Source organism: Anabrus simplex, chromosome 1 (assembly GCF_040414725.1).
Source record: "Anabrus simplex isolate iqAnaSimp1 chromosome 1, ASM4041472v1, whole genome shotgun sequence".
Taxonomy (NCBI): Eukaryota; Metazoa; Arthropoda; class Insecta; order Orthoptera; family Tettigoniidae; genus Anabrus; species Anabrus simplex.
Window position 1 is genome coordinate 1767803769 of NC_090265.1, and position 23123 is coordinate 1767826891.

The 23123-nt window shown below is 41.4% G+C and overlaps 1 protein-coding gene across 2 annotated transcripts in view; it reads right to left on the bottom strand.

Annotated features, from left to right (window-relative positions):
- The window catches only part of RapGAP1 (Rap GTPase activating protein 1), a 486157-nt gene that overhangs the window by 445442 nt on the left and 17592 nt on the right, over positions 1–23123 (bottom strand). The window lies entirely within an intron of this gene.

The following is a 23123-nucleotide window of genomic DNA, read 5'->3' on the forward strand; positions in this document are numbered from 1 at the left end:
CTGAGTATCGGCTGTAATATGTATTCTTGAACGCTGAGCCAGGAAATACCTACTGTATGGGGTAAAACGCGAGGTACCACAGTTACGATGTTCTTGGAGAAATTATGACCAGCAGCACAAATTCGTAGTATACTAAACTTTGTCCGGCCCCGCGGTGTAGGGGGCAACGCGTCCGCCTGTCACCCGGCAAATCCGGGTTCGATTTCCGGCCGGGTCAGGGGTTTTTCATTGTAATAATTAATATCCCTGGCCTGGGGACTGGGTGTTTGTGACTTCTTGATCTTCCTTTCCTCACACACAACATTCCACACTACCGCCATTCCATTACACGCAGGATCATACCATATGGTGCTAGTAGGGACAAAAGATCCACATGTGTCGACGCCCCGAACAATTAGCATCAATTTTTTAAAAATACTAAACTTTAGCTATAGTACCGGCCGTGCGCGTAGAGGCGCGCAGCTGTGAGCTTGCATCCGGGAGATAGTGGGTTTGAATCCCACTGTCAGCAGCCCTGAAGATGGTTTTCCGTGGTTTCCCGTTTTCACACCAGGCAAATGCTGGGGCTGTACCTTAATTAAGACCACGGCCGCTTCCTTACATCTTCTAGGCCTATCCTATCCCATCGTCGCCATAAGAACTATCTGTATCGGTGCGACGTAAAGTCCCTAGCAAAAAAAAAAATCTATAGTACCTACTCCACACTAAGGCTATACACTAAAAAGCAAATATCACCGCCCTATTCTCTTTTCCTTATGGCTCATCACTGCTGCCAACTTGATTAGTTACATATTGAAATCACGAGATATAACCACCAACAACGTAATCTCAATGTAAGTAACAATAATGGAGGCTCTTTTATCCAGGTAAATGAACAATCACGATATACATAACTAAATCTGTTTTCAAGCTCAATGAGGAATTAAGGAAATAAAACACCCTCATGCTCACTCACTTTAACGTTGTCTATTTCTGCCTTTATTTTGATGTACGCGTTACTATAACCGTACCGGAATTCTTCGGTGTTTGCCTGGTGTAAATAACTCAGCTCCCTTCTTGAAATTTGCTATTCATTGTCAGACTTACGTGAAACCACGCTGTATTAATACATACAAACATGTTACATGTACATATGCCTTAAGTCAATAAGAATACACAAACACTAGGTCTGCAAAACGTACCATAGCCGTGAGCAGAGAAGGTTAGACTATGTTAGGTTAAAAACGAAATTTCTTCCATTTCAACTGAACTGATCTTTATAGAGTAGGTAACGTTTCTTTTCTTTCCGGAGGAGTTCTTACAGATTTTTCTTGCTCCTTATACATCCTAGTTGAAATCTATACATGCGAAATAAGATAAATGCCACGTTCGTCATTTCACACCAACTACAATACTATCCGCGAGCCTTTTCTTGAGCCCTGACCTCCCTAGTGCTGAATCGGTAGACCTCGGTAATCTTCGACATTAATATTGGCAACTTTTGAAACACAAGCTATGCATCGCTGTGCGACATCTGGCGTACACTTTACGAACTAGTACTGATGATGTTTACACAGCAAAGCCAAACTATATAATTCATGCTAGGAACAAGATTCGCATCGAGAAATGTTATATAATGTTAAATAATGTATGTGTGACAGAGTTGTTGGCGTAAGATCATAAATGTTTAGAAAATTCATATCGATCGATCATATTATCGATTCAATTCAGATTTCATTTCCATCCGGTTGGCAGTAAAACCTGAATCGGCAGCGCTCCCTCCTTACTCCCCACCCCGTAAAAATCGCGCTCAAGAAAAGGTTCGCATATAATACGTCATTAAATGTATTATTTGAACCTGTCACAATTCTACTTACCTGGTATTACCCAAACAGATTTACAATCCTACAGAAAAAAGAAAATATATTTTACTTTACTCCACAAAGGTATAACTGGTGATTTTCACAATACTGTAAGACGTCGTATTGGCAAATAAGGTCCCTAAACTGTATGGTTAGCGACAATGAACTTATCTCAACAGTTGGAAAATTGTTATAAATCACTACCTTCGATATTGACAGGGGGATAGAGTAAGGTTGCGCCCTTGGTGTATGCGATTACATGGTTGGGAGTATAACAGAACCTTACCGGCCAAAATTTCAAGCTGAAATACTTCACATTGAAGTTTTTACAGGTGCAATGATGATATGAACAGACACTTTTATCTTTAAAACAAAGGATGGATCTTATTGACTGCTTAACCACGAACTCGATGAAAGTGTATTATCCAAGAAGAAAAGTCAAGCAATGGGGATTTTGAACTTTGAGTTTAAAGATATCAGTACGTAGTTAATGGGGCCCACTTTGGGGCTATCAGTGTCTGATGCTGAACTCCCGAGTGCGGTGGGACATCGGCCTCTGCTTGTCCAACTGGTATCACGTCGACTTCCCGGCCTTCAAGAAATAAAACTAGTCGAGAAACAATAAAAACCACAAAGCAAGAAAATACGTGCAGAAAGGACTGAAAGCCATTTACATGTATCATTAAGAACAGAAACATAGAGAGCAAATTACAGAGGTTGAAAAGCGAGCGCTGACTGGCCGGTCCTGCACGGCAACGCCTAAGCTCGTGATTTCTCATCTGGCACACTGGCCGTTCTGCTAAAATAATATTTGGGGAAGAGTCGTGACATAGGAATATCAATATTGATAGAATCGCTTTTCGGTATCCATTTTGGTCCGTTGTTTACATGAGTCTGGAGTTATCAATGTAGTCTATCGATTATATAAACTAACACTGTTCACAAATAGAAACTCACTGAAGCCCAGTTAGAGATCACATACAGGAAAGTGATTCAAGTGCAATGATTCATCAAATGTCGGTAAATAGCTCTAAAAACGAAATAGTGCGTTCTTGTCTAAACTAAAATAATGTTATTTTTCTATTCGACACACCTGCTAAAGAGTTCAGGAAATGTCAAGACAAACCCCAAAGCCACATATGTGTTTATCTGTTAGCCAAACACACCCAGAGTCAAACTTATCCCTAATTACGGAAATAAATACTGACATTTTTGAAGAAACAGAGGAAAGTTGTACTTCCTCCTAAAGCAACCACCGGTCACAAGTAGAGTGACATTCCTTCATCGTTAAGCAGCAGAAACACTCCTCATACAGCGAGCACAAAAATGTCAAATGTTCCTTGATATTTTTATAATTAAGTTAATATTGTCCGCCTCTGTGGTATAGTTGTTAGTGTGCTTAGCTACCATCCCAGGAGGCCTGGGTTCGATTCCCGGCACCAACACGAAAATGAAAAGTGATGCGGAGGGCTGGAGCGGAGTTCACTCAGCCCTGGGAGGTCAAGCGACTAGAGTGGGTTCGATTCCCACCTCAGCTATCCTCGAAGTGGTTTTCCGTGGTTCTCCATTTCTCCAGGCAAAATGCCGGGATCGTACGTAACTTAAGGACACAGCCGCTTCCTTGACTATCCCTTCCGATCTTCCCATCCCCCCACAAGGCCCCTGTTCAGCATAGCAGGCGAGGCCGCTTGGGCGAGGTACTGGTCCTCATCTTCAGTTGTATCCCGACCAAATATCTCACGCTCCAGGTCACTGCCCTTGAGGAGGCAGAAGTGGGATCCCTCGCTGAGCCCGAGGGAAAAGCCAACCCTAGAGGATAAACGGACACAGAAAGAAAGAATGTTATACCTTTTACTTTAGGAAACGCACACTCTTCTCCGGTATCTTCGAATCATTTAATAATAATAATAATAATAATAATAATAATAATAATAATAATAATAATAATAATAATCATCATCATCATCATCGAATGGCCTCAGCTACTGGATTGCATGTATTCGTTTAACCTGTGTAGCAGATTCCTTAATATAATAGGTCTAACTATAAGCTGTAATTTGTATCACCCGCACTTTTTCAATGTGTCACGGTTCACCACATTTTCAAATCGTTTACTGGTACATTTCTCTCAAATTTGTCGAAGCTGCTTGAAACAACATCGATCAGGAAGAGCTGGAATACAAGAGGACAAATTGGGGCAAATATTGGTCTATAGGAAGGGAAATTAGGGATTGGAATAACTTACCAAGGGAAATGTTCAATAAATTTCCAATTTATTTGCGAACATTTAAGAAAAGGCTACGAGAACAACAGATAGGGAATATGCCACCTGGGCGACTGTCCTACATGCAAATCAGTAGTGATTGATTGATTGACTGAGTGATGCTTAAATCTCCCGTTGAAAGTCACGTGTTCTGATACATTGCGGAATACTACTGCTAGTAATGCCATTCCTTAAGCAGCCAGTCCCTGTTATGAATAGTGTGAAAATATTTCTCATAGGGTCGGTTGGTGCATACATGTCAGTGTGCTTGGCAGACTGATATATAATAACAACTCGGTGAGGAAAGCAACGGGGGAACTACCTCACTCCTCATTTCCCTAGTACACCTCTTCAGTGATGCCTAGGCCATCTATGACAGCTGATGGTGGAGCTGTTGAGGATCCAACCAGCCTTCGGGCTGGGGACTAAACATGTATATAACAATTATTGGTGATCGACAAGTGTGAACAGACTGAAGGACATCCCCATCCTTTTATAGTTGACAACGCTAGGTGTACCGCATAATAAAACAGGAAGGGGTGAAAGCTTACAGTTCCAGGCTAAAGGGTAGTCATGTTCTGAGCCAGGCATTATCTGCACACCATCTGATTAGGTAGCAGTCGATCTGGCAGGCAGTTGTGCCACGGTTGTACTACTATGTTATAATCATTTACAGCATGTTTAAAGAATAGGGTTCAGAAGGGAGGAAATTACAGTGATCATCCGAACTGAAAGAGCTGCAGTTTATGTGGTACGAATGTCAGAGTGATTGAGCAATGGAAGGCAGCCGTCTTTTTAAATTCTGGGGGTGGCTCCATAAAGAGAGTCGCTGTCCTTGATTGGTGAGGAGGTGGACAGCGAGAAGGCGGTTGGCTGTCAGCCACACTGGGTCAGTTGTAAGGGTAGGCTACATTTAAACGATGCTTCATTGTGTTTTATTGTTCTCCCAGTATCGTAGCAGCGTGTCCACTTCCAACAACTGCATGCTATCCCGAACTCTAAAACTAGAATATGTATATGATATCCGAAAATGGTCTTCATTATAAATAAGTTAGTTCCTTTTGTTGTCATGTGGTGTTAGGAAGTTGGGACTTTTTTTTTTTTTTTTTTTTTTTTTTTTTTTTTTTTTTTTTTTTTTTTTTACTATTTGGTTTTTCTTCGCGCCGACACATATAGCAGTCCAGCACATCAATTCAGATACTGAAAGGCCATTCTAAAAACGATCACTTAATCCTAAATCCTCGTAAAACACAAAGTATTATTATAAAAGCAGAGCAGAGTCATCTCCGTACAGAACATGAAGGCCCTTGGGTGGGGGTGGGGGGGGGGAGGAGTGGTTAGCTCTACGCCCGGCCACCTTTGCCCCCAGGAATTAACCTGGTACTCAGTTTTGGTGTAGGCTGAGTGAACCTCAGGGCCATATGCACCTTCCGAAGTGAAAATCTCGTTTCTTAAATGGTACGACTTCCTGGCGGGGATTCGAACCCACGTTCCGAACCGAGCACGCCTCTACCACCTCGGCCAAGCAGCCCTAAAATATTATCATAGGAAACTCTAAATTATTACACGTAATAAGCAATATGAATCCTCCTCCAATTATCATCAGTGGCATTGCTGTACCGTACCTTAAAAATGTAACTAATCTTGGAATCTCAATCAATAAGAATCTGTAGAAAGGTTCATGCAGCTCTATATCCTCTGAAACGTCACAAGAATGCTTTTCCTCAAAACCTTAAATTAAAATTGATTCACGCACTCCTAATACTAATTTTAGATTACTGTGATACGGCAATAGTCAATGTAAATGCTGAACAAGCTTCACGACTTCAACGAACACAAAACTCATGCATACGATATGCCTTCCAACTGCGACATGACGCTCATGTTACGCCATTTTTCAAAACAGTGGAATGGCTATGTATGTATGTATGAACGAAGGAATTTTCACCTGATGACACTTGTTTACAAACTGATTTCGACAAACACTCCTACTTACCTATCTTGTAATTTTGGTTTCCTCGTTCTATGAAATTAGTAACCGTTCTGGTTCCCTACTTGAAATTCCAGTAAATCGAACGAATTCCTACAATCATTCTTTTCTAGTTACCGCATAGAGACTCTGGAATGCATTCCCGATGGACATTCGGCACTTAACACCTTCCTCTAATAAATTGAAATCTGCCTGCCGGAAGTTTTTCATGGGCACATATAACTGAGTTGTGTGAATCACCGTGTGCATGTAGTGTGAATGGGTTCTCTTCTATCTATTACGCACTTTAGTCATTTTATTATTGTTATTATATTTGCTATCTTTATTTTTACTAGTATTATAATTCGTATTGCCTTGTTGATCTGTAACCTAATCATAGTGCATCTGTCCGTATTATTATTCTTTGAAGAATACCTATATCTAACTTTTATGTTTATATTTTTAAATTATATTATTGAAAATGGTTCAGTGTAAGAGAGGGATGTGAGCTCTAACTTCGCCACAAATACAAATAAATAAATAAATAAATAAATAAAAAGGCCTTATGTCGACGCGCTAAGAGTGGGAGAGGAGCGACTGTGGTCTTAATAAAGGAACAGCCCAGCATTTGCCTGGTGTGAAAATGGGAAGCCACGGAAAACTTGGGATATTTGTTAACGATGCAAGGCTACAGTTTTGCGGTCACTGATTTCGTTCAAACTTTGGGAGTCTTGGTCTACGTCAAAATGTAGGCTACGCAAGACATTCCCACAAGCAGCGCACAGCGCAACGACGATGTTCTCTGCATCAAAAGCTCATGATCGATTCTCGCTTCCGTAGTGCTTTTGTCAAATAATTGACTGTTCTTCTTTACTAACACCCTGCTTCTACACTGCCAGACATGAAAGGTATCTACGAATACGTGTGGAAATGAATTTGTGAACACTTTGGTCAACCCTTTAACCAAACATACTTCTAAAAATGGCTCAAATGTTGGATATGCCATTGTGATACCAAAACAGCCGATTCTGATATACAAATGCATGCGTATTTCCGGAATGTTATATTATAGAAATTTCTCACTGATTAGTAATGATTAGAAACTAAGCCGTAGATACAGCACAAACTCTTAGGAGATTGAAAATTACAGAACGAAGAGATGGCCTTTGAGCATCACAGGCAATGGTACCAACTATGGCCTCTCTTACGAATACTTATTTGTTGCCGTATTAAAAAGGTAAAACAATAAATCAGGAATAAGACTACATGGCCTTCCATCCAACAAGAATGTTCTTATCAGGAGAAAGATTCCAATCGCATGTTTTCATCCATCACCCGGTGGCTGACCTTGAAGTTTTTTACGCCATTACTTACTCCCCCCATCAACAACAGGTGTTTATTTTTAAACAGAACACGGAAGCGTGCACACCAGAGGTCTGAATGAGGAGCGCGCGCGAGTTAGTCCACCACGACGGCAATAACTCACCTCGACCTGCCTCACATACAAGGAAGAGTGTCTTAAGTAATAAACAGAGAGAGTTATTACCAGTTTTATTGTGTTTAAGAACAATAACAGTGCAACTAGCTAGTGGGTAGAAACGTAATTTTGTAACAACCCTGCTCTGTGAGAACTGCTACACCTGCCCTGCGTACTCCCACATCCGGACGTCTTCAGAATTCTGAGGGACCAAATCAATAACTCTTCGAAGGGAAGAAGGGACGATTATAATTTTACAAGACTGCTGAAACGGGGATAATAAATAAATAAATAAATAAATAAATAAATAAATAAATAAATAAATAAATAAATAAATAAATAAATATTAATAAAAATTAGCCTCCGTGGCTCAGGCGGCACCGCGCCGGCCTCTCACCACTCGGTTCCGTGGTTCAAATCCCGATCACTCTATGTGAGATTTGTGCTGGACAGAGACAACACTCTCCAATATCATTTCATTTCGTCTGTCATTCGTTAATCAATGCCGCAGAGGAGTGCGACAGGCTTCGGCAGCCGACACAATTCCTATCCTCGCCGCTAGATGGGGCTTCATTCATTCCATTCCTGACCCGGTTGAATGACTGGAAACAGACTACAGTTTTTCATTAATATATTTTTTTTTCTTTTCGAATTGCGCCTGTTAACAACCCATCTCATTTTCAGTGTCTGTGTCTTGTTCGTCTCCCGGCTTTGACATCCTGGCAGTATCTCTTAAGCCCGTCGATCAGGGCTTTCTTCCGCTCCTCTGGTAAAGGGCCTCTCCATCTTCTGGGTTCTGTCATCACCATAAAACCCTGATTGTTTTTCACAGTCCTTCTGAAACTAACCCTGGCATTGATTTTTTCCTCCGTAATGCCCAACTCTCACATCTTTTTCATACTCTTGCCACCATCTCGACTTAGATGCCGTTGGTTTTAGAAAATTCCAGATTTTCTTTATGAGCCGGTCGTTATACATACGGAAGATGTGTCCATATAACAGCAATCTTCCCTGTCTAATTGTCGTCATCGGTTACATCTTGCTATATACTTCTTTACTGAATTTCAGTCGAACCTGCCCGTCAACCCACCTGTTGCTCTACGTAGTGGCCTGCGTTCTCTTTTATATAATTGACTTGTGTTTTTCGCTTATTATTATTATTATTATTATTATTATTATTATTATTATTATTATTATTGCTGCTGCGTTATAATGATATTGGTTTTCGGAGACCCTGAGATGCTAGAATTTTGTCGCATAGGAGTTCTTTTATGTGCCGGTAAATCTACCTACATGGAGCTGGCGTATTTGAACACGTACATAAGTGCAGGTGAACGGGTAGAAAATGGCCAAGATAAATAACATTGCTTAATTTCGGCACAGTTCGTTTATTTTTCAACATAACCACCAACGTCTCCTTTCCCTGGCAAAAGCAAGTGGGGTCCTGTTCGTTGATCACCTCTGAGACAGCGTTACGCGCCTCTATGTTCTACCGTATCATTGCATTGCAGTGTTAACAAATGTGACTGATGTTAATCGACGCCCACTAAACTCCGTCATTCGACCCCTGGAAATTAATTCAACCCTTCCTAGCTTGTTAAACATCAATTTCTCCCTCTATTCAGACACAATCCTCCTGTGAATGTTGACACAAAAGCAGCTCGATTTGTTCTGGGCGATTTCCGACAAAAGAGTAGCGTTACAAAAATGTTGCAACGTTTGGGCTGGGAAGACTTGGGAGAAAGGAGACGAGCTGCTCGACTAAGTGGTTATGTTCCGAGCTGTCAGTGGAGAAATGGCGTGGGAGGACATCAGTAGACGAATAAGTTTGAGTGGTGTCTTTAAAAGTAGGAAAGATCACAATATGAAGATAAAGTTGGAATTCAAGAGGACAAATTGGGGCAAATATTCGTTTATGGGTAGAGGAGTTAGGGATTGGAATAACTTACCCCAGGAGATGTTCAATAAATTTCTAATTTCTTTGCAATCATTCAAGAAAAGGCTAGGAAGACAACACATAGGGAATCTGCCACCTGGGCGACTGCCGTAAATGCAGATCACTAGTAATTGAAAAAAAAATCTAATTGCGTCTTTGCGCATGTGCGAACCGAAATGTTAAAGAAAACACGAAAGGTTAATGAAAAGTTTCATTCACAAAAGTTAAAGGAATTTTGTTTATCAAAATGCTCGAAAAGTTAACGAACACGCTATTTTGTTTATTAACAGAAAGAAATGCTCATGAACATTTATTAACAAAGTTAACGAAAACATTTTGGTGTGGACGCGCCGTGAGTTTCAGCGAATGCCACCGTAGCATGCCTGCTATGGGGCGATCCTATCAACAAGGATGTTCTTGTTCATAAGTCTCCCCTGGAGCAGTTTATTGCTTCTACTGGAGCTCTCAAGACGGTCATAAGTCAAGTGCAGATTTAGCAACACCGCCTCGCAAAGCCAACAGAAGTCACCCGCGAAGCAAACTGATTGGATAATGTCAGCAGCTGATGAAATGACAATTGCAAGAGATATGTAATTATTATTTTTCAATTATTTATCAGTATGACCAACCTCTAACGCTCATATACCCGGCTCACGTTATTTCCGACCAGTCTGTATACGATCGTCAGTCTAGGAACGTGATAAATGCCCCGGGTTGGTAGAAGGAACTTCCTCATTACTTGATAGCTGGTGTGAGTGCAATGAATCGTAATGGAGACGGAAATACCAATATTACAGTGAGCTTGTGAGATAAGAATCATAATACACTTTTCCTCACATCTTTCAACGCGTATTAAAGCTGGCTACCGGTACTTTCATTGAAAGTCCATTCAAGTAGCACAATTTGCAAATCCATCGAGCAAAATGATTTCGTGCTTCGGGTCACGCAGCTAGAGCATGTATTCGGGAGACGGTGAACCCTAACCCCAGCCCTGCCACCCCTAAAGACAGTTAGCTCTATCAGACTAACAAAATAAATTTTGAAAATCACTTCTGGCCTAAATGGAGTTCCGGAAAAACAAACTAAAATCTCTCCTTTCCTTACTCGTTTTCTTTCTAATTCAAATCCTAGCCAAATTAACTTGTTTACATAATTCTTTCTGTAATGTATTCACTGGTTCAATAACCTCAGGCGTGTTTGATATTTTTTTTAATGTCCACACCGAAGGGCTTAAGGAAACTGCATTGACTCACATTAGCGCTCGTAGTGTTGCTTAAGTGAAACAATGTATTGGCTCACATTTGCGTTCGTAGTGGTGCTTAAGTGAAACAATGCATTGGCTCACATTAGCGCTCGTAGTGGTGCTTAAGTGAAACAATGCATTGGCTCACATTAGCGCTCGTGGTGATAGAAAAGGTAAACTGCTAATCTAATCGACCCAATAACGATGCTTAAGAAAAGGATTGTAATTTTTAGGAATAAATAAAGAATACCTATATTCCCATAATTTACTATAGCCTAATTTATTTACCCAAAATTCGTAGCTCATATCCCTAGGATATTTTCAACATTGTGTTGGTTACCTGAACTCTGGATTTTTCAAAATGACGCCTACAGGCGACCATTTATCTTTGAGGATCTATTTTGGGGAAGGGGGCGAATAGATGGAGAGTCCCAGGGCGAAATTGTGCCCATTTACTCATCTATTTTCGAGGGCTACTCGACGAGTCGGTATATCTGTTCTTCTACACTGGCGGGCGATAAACCAATCTGTCATGGGGCCCTGCCTACGAAGACGGCAAACACAAGCAGTCCCCAAGACAGAGGAATTAGCAAATGGAGGTTAAAGTCCTCCATCCGACCATAAATCGAACCCGCGACCCCTTTGACCCCTTTTAGCCTTGGAGCCGGACCGACAGATAGCTGCTCAGTAAACATTGCCCCAATCTTCGTAATGCCCTTGCTTAAATCATTCTCTATACAGGTGTGTTTCGTAAGTCGGACACGGCTCATGGCCCACAGTGGACACGATATCACACTGATTGCCGTGTTTTGTTCATTTAAAGAAAACACAGAGTAGTTACAGATATTGCAAGAAAGTATAATGGCGGACACTGTTAGATTACGTCATAACAGGCATGACCCACACTTGAGCAGAGCATGTTACTTCAGTAAACTTTTGACCCTTAACTTTATCACGCCACATACAACATATTTCCAAAAGTAGGAGGGGTTTTGAAACATTTCTCTACGGCAGGATTATGGCCACGATGGAGAGAGACCAACTTTGATGTGGAGAAAGATATACAGTCGAAACCCGTTTATAGCGACATCGCTTATAATGACGTACTGGATATAACGGCGAAATGTAACGGTCCCGTCTAAATTCTATATAAACACTGTATTAGGGTTAATATGATAACTCAATTTTAAGTTTAGTTCTCGGGAATGACTTAATGACTTTCTGATTAAACAGTGTATATCAGCAATGTAATTAAATTAAAAATATCAGAGGGGGGTTCGGTTCCCACCTCAGCCATCCTCGAAGTGGTTTTCCGTGGTTTCACACTTCTTCTCCAGGCAAATGCCGGGATGGTACCTAACTTAACGCCACGGTCGCTACCTTCTCTCTGCCTTGTGTATCCCTTTCGATCTTCCCATCTTTCCAAGGCCCCTGTTCAGCATAGCAGGTAAGGCCACCTGGACGAGGTACTGGTACTCCTTCCCAGTTGTATCCCAGACGCAAAGTCTCACGCTCCAAGACACTGCCCTTGAGGCGGCAGAAGTGGGGTTCCTCGCTGTTTCCGACGGAAAACCAATCCAGGAGGGTAAATAGATTAAGAAAATAAATAAATTCAAAATAATAATGGGAAGAAAAGCTGAAAGAAAGAGGAATCCATTATGAGATAAGGGTAGGCTATAAATTGTTAGCCTTCACTAACAATATTGCAATCTATTCTTATCAAGGTAAACCTCTTAAAAGAAATTGCAGAGAAAATTGGACTTCACACAATATCTTTCGAGAAGACCAAATGTATGGCTAACATTGGAAATTCACCTGTTAATACTGGAATAGTTTATGGAAAAATGGACAATGTAGAAAAGTACTTGGGGGGGGGGGGTAATTCAAACGAATAGTCTAAACAAAGGACCAAATAAATCAAGAGTAAGGAAATTGGAACAAGCTTACCAACTGAAGAGGGATACCTGTAATAAGAAGAGTCTCTCAGTTAAAACTAAAACCAGGCACTACAACACAGTAATTTAACCAGAATGTGTCTATGCTACAAAGTGTACGATCTCCACGAAAACAGGAGAAATAAAAGAGCTAGAGAAAAAAGTAAAGAAAAATTCTGAGAAAAATCTAGGGTCCATTAAAGACTGAAAATGGGGAGTTTAGACGCTGGAATAATGAAGACGTCTACAAAAGAAAATGAAAGAATGTGGGATACGATTAGGAAGAGGAGAGTTAAGTTCTTTGGTCACATAATGAGGCTGGATAATGCCAGACACAAAATAATCTCTTAATCATGTTTATAAGAGTAAGAATCACAATCAGTGGATAAAGTATAAAGAGAGATGAGAATAACAGCAGATATAATACAGGACAGAACAACTTTTAGGAGATTGATACAAAGCTTCAACGGTTTCCTGGAGAAAGAAAAGAAGGAACGGAATACCATCTGCACAGAAGAGAGGAGGTAAAAAACACAGTGAAATAATGAAGAACTCTTGGAAAGCAAGAAAGGAGGCAGGAAACAATGGGTAAGCTGTCAGCTTAGGTTCGAACCCCACTGTCGGCAGTCCCGAAGATGGTTTTCCTTATTTTCACACCAGGCAAATGCTAGGACTGTACCTAAATTAAGGCCACGGCCGCTTCCTTCCCACTTTTAGCCTTTTCCTATCCCATCGTCGCTATAAGACCTATCTATGTCGGTGCGACATACAGCAAATAAAAAAAGAAAAATCAAATGAGAGAGCTCTACGAAACGCCTCGCATGCATTTGTATTCTTTCATAAGTAAATAATGCATTATATGCTATGAAGGATGTAACCGAATAATCTGCAAAATATCTTCAACATCTGCAAGATGGAAGAATGGCAAACCAAACGTATCCTGTAACCACTTCCAAATTACAGAATGTTCCTTATATTCAGACGAAATATCCAGAGATTCTGAAGAGATTAGTGTTGTCACTTATTGAGGATAACCATGCGGCGAGCGTAACTTATGTGATTACTTCGAGGGAATTCAAGCGCAAGTGATTTTTTTTTTTACTTCGAAGGAGTTCAACCGCATCTGATTTGTCAACTTGAAGGGGTTTCGAGCGCAAGTGATATGTGTAGTTCGAGGGGATTCAAGCGCGACTGATGAGTCTACTTCGATGAGGTTCAACCGCAACTTATTTGTCTACTTGAAGGGGTTTCAAACGCAAGTGATATGTGTAGTTCGAGGGGATTCAAGCGCGACTGATGAGTCTACTTCGATGAGGTTCAACCGCAACTTATTTGTCTACTTGAAGGGGTTTCAAGCGCAAGTGATATGTGTAGTTCAAGGGGATTCAAGCGCAACTGATGAGTCTACTTCGATGAGGTTCAACCGCAACTTATTTGTCTACTTGAAGGGGTTTCAAGCGCAAGTGATATGTGTAGTTCGAGGGGATTCAAGCGCAACACTGTTTACTTCATAATTCTCTGGATCGCTGTAGGCCTACACCCTTCGGACACGGGCGGTACTTCTGGGATGACAAGCACGCGAAAGGCTGGGTCTATGTAGAGAAAGCTAGCCTCGTATCATCGTTATAATTAGAGCAGTTACTTATAGGCTGTGCAGTTGAACAAACAGGTGGTTGTAGTTGAGACACGCCAACACGGCTCTATCAAATATATGAATGCTTTAACTCAGCCCCCAGAAGCAGCAAGCAATAAACAGTGCTGCTTTAATCTGTGGTAATGATTATAACGTGTCGACCAGGGCACGCGCTCTGACGCACTCGGCCTCTCATTATTATGACGCACCTCATGAATGTCCCCTTATCTCAGCTTCACTCGCCTTGCAAGCTTAAAATTAATTTAGATTCCTTTTAGGACCACCTCCCAGATTAGCTTTTAGAGAATTTCAGATTCCATTCTCGGTCCTAGCACGATTTTAAAAGGGCGTGCTATATGGTTCCGCAAAGTGGCTGCCCACACAGGTCATGAAAGTTCTATTTTCGGTTCCGTTACATGACTACGACTACTTTTGAAAGGACTGAATGCGAATGTCGGGAACTGCAGGAAACAGTTGTTAACGAAGTTGGCAATTAACACTAACAAAATTGAAATTTTGGGCAAATTACGTAATATATGCCTTTTCATGACACTGGTAATAACCGTAATATTAAAAGAAGCGTTTTGACTGATAGGGCTGGAGGGAGGAGCATTGCACGCTGTTGCCACATTGCTGCATTCGTTTCTTCTTCCTTTCGCTTCCGGTTCACTTGTTCGTTCTCTTCGTTCAGCCCGCTGTGTCCTTTTGTACGTAACTCTTCTAAAAGTGAGAGGCCTCGGTCAGCAACAACGACATTAAAAATATAGACTGATGGCCATCTTTGAATCTACTTGAATCCCTGGCAGCCATGACACTTGAAGACAAAACATAATATGCTTATTTCATCTGTATTTGCCATAGAAAGGATCTGGAGAAGTGTTGTGATGGAGTACGATCTTTGAGAAGGCGTGCAATGTTAAAATAAATAAATAAATAAATAAATAAATAAATAAATAAATAAATAAATAAATAAATAAATAAATAAATAAATAAATAAATAAATAAATAAATGTAGGCTATGAATTCAGTAGAATGAAGTCAGGCGAGGGTTGACCAAAAGAGGTCCGATAGAATTATTAAAGCGGTAAAGCAGGTAGAATACCGTATTTGGAAGGAATGCTATACTCAGCCAGGGGTCCGGTGGTCTCAAGTTTAGAATCTGGGGTTACCCAGTTTAGTGGCTCCTTACGACAGGCAGAGGATGCCGTAGAGATATTATACGCCGCAACCAACGGACGTGAGTGCTGTTTGTTGCACAGCAGTTCTCAGAAGGTAGCCATAAGTAGCAAAAAGAAAAAAATAACAAAGTAGAACAAGAAGAAAAAATTTAAAAATAAACCAGAATTGACATTGAATGTACGAGGGGGGATCAAATATAAACGGGATTTTATTTTTTATTTAAATTAATTTATTGAAAAACACTTGGCAATTACAATTTACTTTTCCACATAGTTTCCTGCTTTGGAAATTCATTTGTCCCACCGTATGGGCAGCTTTTTGATGCCTTCGTCGTAAAAAGAACAGCCAGTTGCGCACGAAGTCTTTCACACTCTCGTCATCTTCCAATCGTTGCCCTCTTAGAGCTTCTTTAAGCATCCCGAACAAGTGGAAATCGCAGGGCGATAAGTCCGGGCTGTAAGGAGGATGATCAAGTGTAGTCCAGTGCATTTCCTGTAGCCTGGAGACAGAGTTGCAGTATGGGGCCGCGCATTGTCGTGAAGGAGGATGACCTGTTGAATCGGTTGCTTTCGTCTTTTCCGGCGATATGAAACCCTCGCCTTGTACAACAGCTCGCCAATAATGTATTTAATGTATTTCGTCCTAATGCTGGTCCGAGGACGGCGATAGTGTTGCTGATTTTCCACACGTTCTCGTCCTTCCTTGAACTTCTTATGCCAGGTAAAAACACGCGTCCTTGGCAATGTTTGACCACGGAACTGTGTAGTCAATCTCTAAGAAATTTCCGCACCTGTAACTTCTTCGCGAGCAAGAAATTTTATAATTATGCGTTGCGCAGTGGAGGGGAGCACCTACTGCTCCGACATCGTGAGCGTTACTGACGAATCGGCGGGAAATATCTAACAGCACGCTCTCCCCACTCCTAACGGTACCGGCTATGCATAGCAGAAGCGCGGGACCAGTCCTACAAACTGTTGATGTTCAGGAACAAAAATCCCGTTTATATTTGATTGACCTTCGTATGTCATTAAAAGGCAGTGGTATCTTTCTCTACGCGTGTGAATTCCTCAATGAACTGCTGTATGTATAACATGTCTTTCTGTAGTGAATAACTTTATTGTTAGTGTATAATCCTACAGGCCTACATACGTAATTCTCCTTATAACCATGCAAATGCCTACCATATTCACTGCGCTTATTTCGTTATTTATTATTATTATTATTATTATTATTATTATTATTATTATTATTATTATTATTAATGCCCGGCTGAAGAAAAGCCAATCAAAGTTTGACCGGAATTTGATTGGCAATCATCCTATGGGAGTTGCAGAAACAGCAATCAGTGTATGATCGACGATCAGTCTCCCACCAGATTTGTCCCGCAAATTCATGTTGATCAAGCACTGATTCTCCAATCAGTGCTTGCAGTCGTTAAATTCAAGGATGCTTTTCCTTCATTAAATACATCTGATTAAACGTCCCAATGATAAATAAATTCAAGTTCATGTAGAGAGTACGATTTAAATGACGTACTATTTTGTTTTCCGTAGTAATTATTCTCACATACAACCTCAATCATGAATATGGAACGAGTTAATTTATATAAACCAAATCTTGAAATGAATACATATCTCTGGCATATTAATATCCATGTAAACCCAGACTTTTAGAATTAATAAGCTAACGTGACTAAACTTCAACCTAACCGCAGCATGCTTGTTTAATCTTTTGTAATTTTTCGAACCGTGCCGTACTCCGATCATTCAGTGTATTGTGGTGGCCTGTTCACCAGGCATTGAAATCAGAAGCAATTTCCTTCCAAGCTGTCTCTGTTTTGCCCATACAGCATCCGTTTTTCTTAAATTTTCAATTATATGCAAGTATCCCTCAACGATATAAAGTAAGGGGGCTCTATCATTCAATGAATAATTTGGCCCCCTCACTTTCTTAGTGGAGATATCACTCATATTGTCAAAAAATAATTAAATCAAACGAAGGCCTCAAAATCCACTTTTTTTTTCACCTTTCTGAAACACGATTAGGATCAGATGTTCTCCGATTCACTGCCACTTTGATGTCTCTGCTAGACACCAAAGAGGATTAGAATAGACACTATCCTTCACGAATCAACACGACAGTGGTGACTAATTGCACTGTTGCCAGATTTATTTCCTTCTCAGATCTTCAATCAGTGAATTGGAGAAAGTTGATCGGGGTTTAGGTTTTCTGCAACGCATTCTGAAATTAAAGTTGACTGGCAATCTGCTGATCTGCCATCAAGGACTGATTTGATGGACCTTTCTGCAACCGGGCATACGAGTGTTTGAAAATGTCGTGTTTATTAAAAAAAAACTAATGTTCAATAACAAATAATCTCATCAACACATTGAACTGATAATAGGGCTAACTATCAAGGCCAAGAAGTGGCAGCCACCATGACAGTTACAGGCAAAAGTTAGTTCGCTGTGCTTCAACCAGGCGCGCTGTAACGAATATGTTTAGCAGTCGATATCTTTCATGTGTTGGTCAGTAACGTAGGGAAGTACAAGCCGAGTGAGTCTGTGCACTTGTCTGTACTCCTACATCAGCCCTGTACTGCTCCTTTTAGAACATGTGTACTAAGTTACATACTCCTACGAGGAGATATCACCCTCCAACACCAGGAGAAGGCTGAAGTTAACCTGACTCCAGGCTACGACATCGACTACTCCTCTCATTCACATTCTGCAGAGAAACCAAATACGGTCGAGATCAGCAGCTGGAACAATGGGCGAGCTGACCTTGGGGTCACGACAGGCAGGGAAACTGCTAACTACCAGGATTAGCGCACATTGGGGTTAATAGCCGACACCCGGAAGTCAGTTCCTAGTAACCGACCGACATACAAAACATTTCCCTTTTTACGATGGGCGGGACATGTTTATCCAGTCCACAACATATAAAAAGAACAGGCCGGAGTATTATAAATGGATAGGAAAAAGTACAAATTAAGTTAATGGTTCTATAAATGTTACCTTCGTTATGTTTGCAAGTAACTACCGTACTTGCAATAGCTATAAACGTCTTCATTAGGTAAAACAGTGCAAGTAGAGTGAAACGTCAAGGAAAACAAGTTCCATGAACCAATTTCCCTATTTAGTGAGAACACGACTTTATCCATGTACATTTAATTGATGAACAATCTAGTGACCATTACACATGTTTATGGCCAAATTCACTTAGCATTATTTTATGAAACAACACACGGAACGTTCAAGCCAATTGACTATCGAACAAAAAATTGAAATTACATGTTAAAATTTACCCACTTTCTGGAGGACGTCAGTGACCTCTAAGGTCGTAATACTAAAAGATGCGTTCCGGCAGTTCTTAGAAAGAAGTTAGTTTGTTGCCTGCCAAGGTGGAGAAAAGGGAATGGGGGTGTGGTTGTCATAGAAACAGGGGTGTGTCCACTGCGGTTGCCATGGAAACAGGGGCGGTCCCACTGCGGTTACCATGGAGATAAGCCTGCTGACCGGCTCGTGTCGCTAGGAGTTGCCAAACCTCTCACTTCTGAGTTAGATCTTTTCGCAAGCGGTTCAGTTTGAGATATGTTCTGTTTCTGTTTTGTGGCCGTTATTAAGTAGAACAGTATTTTAAATACTAACTCCGTAAAATTAGTGTATTTCTATACACATTTCGAGCCAGGTATTTTACCGCTGGCTGGTGTGGAAAAGAGTACACATGATATATCTGTGGCTTGGTTCTAAAAGGGCCAATGTCACAAAACCTGTTTTTGAGCTATGACCATTTGAAGTTTTGCTTATAGTTTTCCAATTTTGTTTTTTAACAACTAACTTTAAATGACTTTATACTTTCTTTGTGGAAGTCACCTTATTAAACGCTAATCTTTTCTATCGTATTCTTTAAAAATTGCCAGGTCCCTAATCTTTATTGGTAATCTAACATTATTGGCAAAGGCTTATTTAATTAAACGTTAACTGTTCGTTTAGTACTTAACAGAGACATTGGCCCTTTGAACATGTTGCAAGCCAGGATAAAACGTGTTTGTATCAGTTAATATCTCAATTTCGGTAAAAAATGACATTGGCCCTTTTAGAACCAAGCCACAGATATATCCCCCACACTCCGCGCACCTTTACCCCCTTGAACTCACAATTTTCTTATTTGTTTTATGTCCTATATTTATGGTCAAGGTGTAGGGAGACAAAAGATGGGTATGTTGAACGATTTGACAAGCTGTAGATGCCATCCCTGTTAAAGAATAATAATCAGTGGCGGCGCGTGACCCTTATCAAAGTGTTAGCACACAAGTTTGTAGAAACATGGATGAAAACAAACTATGGTTATTAAAGCTCAAATAGAATGATGCATTTTTAAACATACAGAAATCAATCCTCTCGTACATCTACATATATTGCACCTTGTAACACAGCTCTATCCGGCGATTTTTGGCAGCAAAAGTGCCTATAACAGAATCATCGAAACCCGAATTGTTCCTATAGCTTTCCAAGAGGTTCTTCTCAATTGAAATTAATGACAATGTTGATCATTTTTCTTGTATTAGGGTGGTTCTTAAATCACTTTTATCCGTTTTATTGCCCAGAAAGATCGTTCGACAGAGGCGCTAGGAGCAGGAATAATCAAAATTAAAGAACAGAGTTTGGTTACTTCAGGTAATGCCACATTTAATCCTGAACATGTTCTAGTATACAGGACTTCTTAAACTCTGCTGATGCGTAGATGGCCGACAACTCGGTTTTGAGTACCAGCGGGTTGAAGTAGCTATCATATGATTTAACCTGAGACTCGTAAGGCTGAGAAGGGAAAGAGTCAATTTATGTTTCAAACAAGTCAAAATTCCAGCTCATTCAGTTCGAAAAAATAAAAAAATAAACGGTCCGCGATGATTCTTGCGAACTAAATGTGCTGTCGTGAAGTTCCAAAGTGCTGTATCTACTGCATAATGCACCGTTTTATAAGGAATATGCACTAATTGAGAGAGCTTGCATTGTCTGGCACGGCTGATGTTTGTATCTGCTACCCCTGTCGTACCTAAAAGCTACCGCAACTTCTCGCCAAACGCAGATAGTAGGTCTGTATTATTTCCACAAACCCTCATTTTTCATCCTGTTCGTGTTGCAGAATAATCACAGAAGTCCCTAAAAGATAAGGAAAAATAATCCGTCTCCGTACAAGCCATAAAAGCCCGTGAAGGACTGGATAAGTTCTCTCTATGCCTGGCCGCCTTTGCTCCCAGGTATCCGTTTTTGGTGTCGGCTGAGTACACCTCAGGACCATGTGCCTCTCCATATGTGAAAATCTCGTTTCTAAATTTTTCGACTTCCGGGAATCGAACCCACATCCTCCCAGACGAACCAAGCACGCCTCGGCTACGCTGCCCCTTCTGGTATACGGAGATTCCTAACTAATACTCGGCGGTTTGGAGCATTTACCAGTGTACATACATGTGAATGGGTGCGTGAGTTGCCAACATGATTGATGTAACCTTTCCGCCTAATCGGAAGCGGAAATTACTCGCTCATGCTGACAGTAATAATGGTCATACGTCTAGAGCGAGAGTCGTGACAACCAGACTGGAACAACCACTCTCGCTTTTAGGAGACCACGAGAGGAGAGTTCTTTACAGAGGGTTGAGGAGACTTCATACTCATCCATGCAAACCAAACCAAACCCCATGGTGCTATAGCCCTCATGGGCCTTTGACAGCTTCTCATCCCGAAGGCCTGCAGATTACGAATGATGCGTGATCGGCGTGACGAATCGTCTCCACCCTTATTCCTGACTTTCTAGCTTATACCGTACGTTTCCACTCCTCGCCCTGAAGGGATGAGGCTGACCACCTAAAGGAGAACATCCTCTAATAATAATGTTATTGGTTTTATATCCCACTAGTTTTTCTTGGATTCCGAAATTTTGTCCCGTAAGAGTTATTTTACGTGCCAGTAAATCTACGGACACGAGGTTGGCGTATTTCAACACCTTCAAATACCAACGAATTGAGCCAGAAGCCCAGCGCTCTACCAGCTGAGCTACTCAGCAAACTGAATATCCTCTTTGACCAGGAGATTCGGAAGGGGGGGGGGGGGGGGTAATGGCCACGCAGTGGTGCGGATGAAAGAGATGACTGAAAAAAAAAGGAAGTGCAAGTGGTGGGAATGGTCAGAGTGGTGGTGGTGATTATTGTTTTAGGAGGAAGTACAACTAGGCAACCCTTCCTCTATTAACACTAATCAGGGATCCGACACTTCGAAAAATGAAGGTATCGGCTAAAGAAAGACAAGGGCCACGAAGTATGCTGAGTGAACCTTGAACCAGCCCTCAAAATCCAGGGCGAGGAATCGATCCCGGGGCCTCTGGCTGAGTCAGGCACCTCCTTGCAAGCAGTCCTTAGTTCTCGTCTGTGGGTCACTTAGGCCTACGTTGTTTTTTTTTTCGCAGATATGGGCCCTTTCTTACAATGTGGTGGGGATGATCTTCGGATCGTAAGGCTTCATAAATTCGTGGTCTAGCACGTAGAGAACGGCAGTGAATGTCATTACTCACGGGCTCTTAAACTCCAGGGAGAATCGGCCAGTAAGAACATCCTTGCAGCACTCTTTTAAACACCTCGAGTCGACTAGTGCAGTTGTGACAAATAGCTAGATACAGAAAGTTTGTGAACGAGGTTATAAATTAAAAACCATACGCCATTTCATTTGTTGAAACAAGATTCAAGATTCAACAAGAGAGTGAGGAACAGTCCACCACTCAGGATCATTACGTGTGATCGAACCCCATTCTTTTCAGTTGGAAAGCCTGACACACTCAGTGTTGCTTCATCTACCTTATTTTTAAAAGTTTAAGGATAACCAGCCACAACACTCCGACACTTCATCAAATTTGTCTCCGTGGCAAAACGTGCCTACATTTTAGGGCAAAGTACTCAATGAGTGACATCTGATCCTCTTTCGATGTCCGTACTAGAGTTATTAAATGATGACTCAGTTCAAAGAACATGAATCGCATCCAGGTTATCACCAGAACCATGGGAAGATGGTCTGAAACACACTAGACTAGGGATGGCGAACTTATGACACGCGAACACGACTTCCAAGGCACTTGAGGCAACATACTAATATATTTTAATGTTTTTAACATGTAACAAATAGGTCGGGGCCGCCTCAGTCGTGTACTGGTTAGTGTGATTAGCTGCCACCTCCGGAGGCCCGGGTTCCATTTCCGGCTCTGCAACGAAAGTTTGAAAAGTGGTGTTAGGGCTGGAACGGGGTCCACTTAGCCTCGGGAGGTCAACTGAGTAGAGGGGAGGGGTTCGGTTCCCACCTCAGCCATCCTCGAAGTGGTTCTCCGTGATTTCCTACTTCTCCTCCAGGCAAATGCCGGGATGGTACCTAACTTAAGAGCACGACAGCTTCCTTCATTCCTTCCTTCCTTCTTCCTTGTCTATCCCCCCACAAGGCCCCTGTTCAGCATAGCAAGTGAGGACTTCTGGGCAAGGTACTGGTCCACCTCCCAGTTGTACCCCCTCGACCCAAAGTGTCACGCTTGAGGACACTGCCGTTGAGGCGGTAGAGGTGGGATCCCTCGCTGAGTCCGAGGGAAAAGCCATCGCCGGAGGGTAAAC